We start from the raw sequence: 2,312 nt of genomic DNA, 5'->3' as shown, positions 1-2,312 counted from the left end.
GGTCCCGAGTTCGAGTCTCGGTCGGGCACACGGTTTTAATCTGCCAGGAAGTTTCAGATCAGCGCACACTCCGCTGCAGAGTGAAAATCTCATTCTGGAAACATTTCCAGGCTGTGGCTAAGCCATGTCTCCGCAATATCCTTTCTTTCAGGAGTGCTGGTTCTGCAAGGTTCGCAGGAGAGCTTCTGTAAAGTTTGGAAGGTAGGAGACGAGGTACTGGCAGAAGTAAAGCTGTGAGTACCGGGCGTGAGTCGTGCTTCGGTAGCTCAGTTGGTAGAGCACTTGCCCGGGAAAGGCAAAGGTCCCGAGTTCGAGTCTCGGTCGGGCACACGGTTTTAGTCTGCCAGGAAGTTTTATACCAGGTATGTTCGATAGCGTTCATGTCTGAAGAACATGCTGGCCACTATAGCCGAGCGATGTCGTTATCCGGAAGGAAGTCATTCACAAGATGTCCACGATGGGGGCGCGAATTGTCGGCCATGAAGACGAATGCCTCGCTAATATGCTGCCGTTATGGTAGCACTACCGTTCGGAGGATGGCATTCACGTTTCGTACAGCCGTTATGGCGCCTTCCATGACCACCAGCGGCGCACGTCCGTCCCACATAGTGCCACCGCAAAACAGCAGGGAACCTCCACCTTGCTGCACCCGCTGGACAGTGTGTCTAAGGCGTTCATCCTGGCCGGGTTGCCTCCAAACACGTCTCCGACTATTGTCTGGTTGAAGGCATATGCGACACTCGTCGGTGAAGAGAACTTGGCGCCAATCCTAAGCAGTCCATTCGGCATGTTCTTGGGTCCATCTGTACCGTGCCGCACGGTGTCGTTGTTGCGTAGCTGTACCTCGCCGTGGACGTCGGGAGTGAAATTGCGCATCATGCAGCCTATTGCGCACAGTTTGATTCGTAACACGACGTCCTGTGGCTGCACAAAAAGCATTATTCAACATGGTTGCGTTGCTGCCAAGGTTCCTCCGAGCCATAATCAGTAGGTAGCGGTCATCCACTGCAGTAGCAGCCCTTGGGCGGCCTGAGCGAGGCATGTCATCGACGTTTCCTGTCTCTCTGTATCTCCTCCATGCCCGAACAATATCGCTTTGGTTCAATCCGACACGCTTGGACATTTTCCTTGTTGAGGGCCCTTTGTGTCACAAAGTAACAATGCGGACGCGATCGAACCGCGGTTTTGACCATATAGGCGTGGTTTAACTCCAGACAACACGAGCCGTGTAACTACTTCCTGCTGGAATAACTGGAAATGATCGGCTGCCGAACCCTCCGTCTAAAAGACGCTGCTCATGCATGGTTGTTTATATCTTTGGGCGGGTTTAGTGACATCTCTGAACAGTCAAAGGGACTGTGTCTGTGATGCAGTATCCACAGTCAACGTCGATCTTCAGGAGTTCTGGGAACCGGGGTGATGCAAAACTTTTTTTGATGTGTGTATCATTCGCTAAGTCACAACACGGACGAAATTGATAGTGATCGTGACAGTCGGTCGCTGAAGAGAACAGTGACGAAAAATAAGAATACGACAGCTGCAAAATTCACTGCAGAACTGAATATCGCAGTCGCGACCCATGTCAGCACCAAAACAAAGAGAAGGGAGCTCTATAAGCGAGGAACTGCAAGGCGAGCTGGCGTCCAAAACGACTCATCAGTGATGGGAATGCCCGTAACAGGAGAACTGGGAGCCAAAGCCATAAAACCTGAACTATGGCGCAATGGAAGAAAGTCATTTGGATGGATGAATCTTGTTTCACACTTTCTGTCCAGGCTTACATCCCAAGAGTGAAATATGGTGGAGGTTCGGTGATGACTGGACGGCAATATTGTGGTATTCCGTGTGCTCCATGGTTACTCGCAAGATCATATTACTGCCAAGGTTTATGAGACCATTTTGGCCTTGTCAGATCCATTCCTTTAGACAATGTTTGTTCCCCTACAGTTATACTACACTACTGGCCATTAATATTGCTACACCACGAAGATGGCATGTTACAGACGCGAAATTTAACCGATAGGAAGCAGATGCTGTGATATACAAATTATTAGCTTTTCAGAGCATTCACACAAGGTTGGCGCCGGTGGCGACACCTACAACGTACTGACATGAGGAAAGTTTCCAACCGATTTCTCATACACAAACAGCAGTTGAGCGGCGTTGCCTGGTGAAACGTTGTTGTGATGCCTCATGTAAGGAGGAGAAATGCGTACCATCACGTTTCTGACTTTGATAAAGGTCGGAGTGTAGCCTATCGCGATTGCGGTTTGTCGTATCGCTACATTGATGCTCGCGTTGGTCGAGATCCA

The 2,312-nt window shown here is 50.0% G+C and overlaps 1 non-coding gene across 1 annotated transcript; it reads left to right on the top strand.

Moving 5' to 3' along the window:
- Positions 1-254: 254 nt before the first annotated feature.
- Trnas-gga lies at positions 255-329 on the top strand. Its single transcript has one exon. It is a non-coding gene; the product is annotated as a tRNA-Ser (tRNA).
- The last annotated feature ends 1,983 nt before the right edge of the window (positions 330-2,312 follow it).

The sequence above is a fragment of the Schistocerca piceifrons genome, chromosome 5, assembly GCF_021461385.2.
Source record: "Schistocerca piceifrons isolate TAMUIC-IGC-003096 chromosome 5, iqSchPice1.1, whole genome shotgun sequence".
NCBI classification, from domain to species: Eukaryota; Metazoa; Arthropoda; class Insecta; order Orthoptera; family Acrididae; genus Schistocerca; species Schistocerca piceifrons.
The sequence above is the reverse complement of the archived record's forward strand: the minus strand, read 5'-3'. Positions and strand labels throughout refer to the sequence as shown.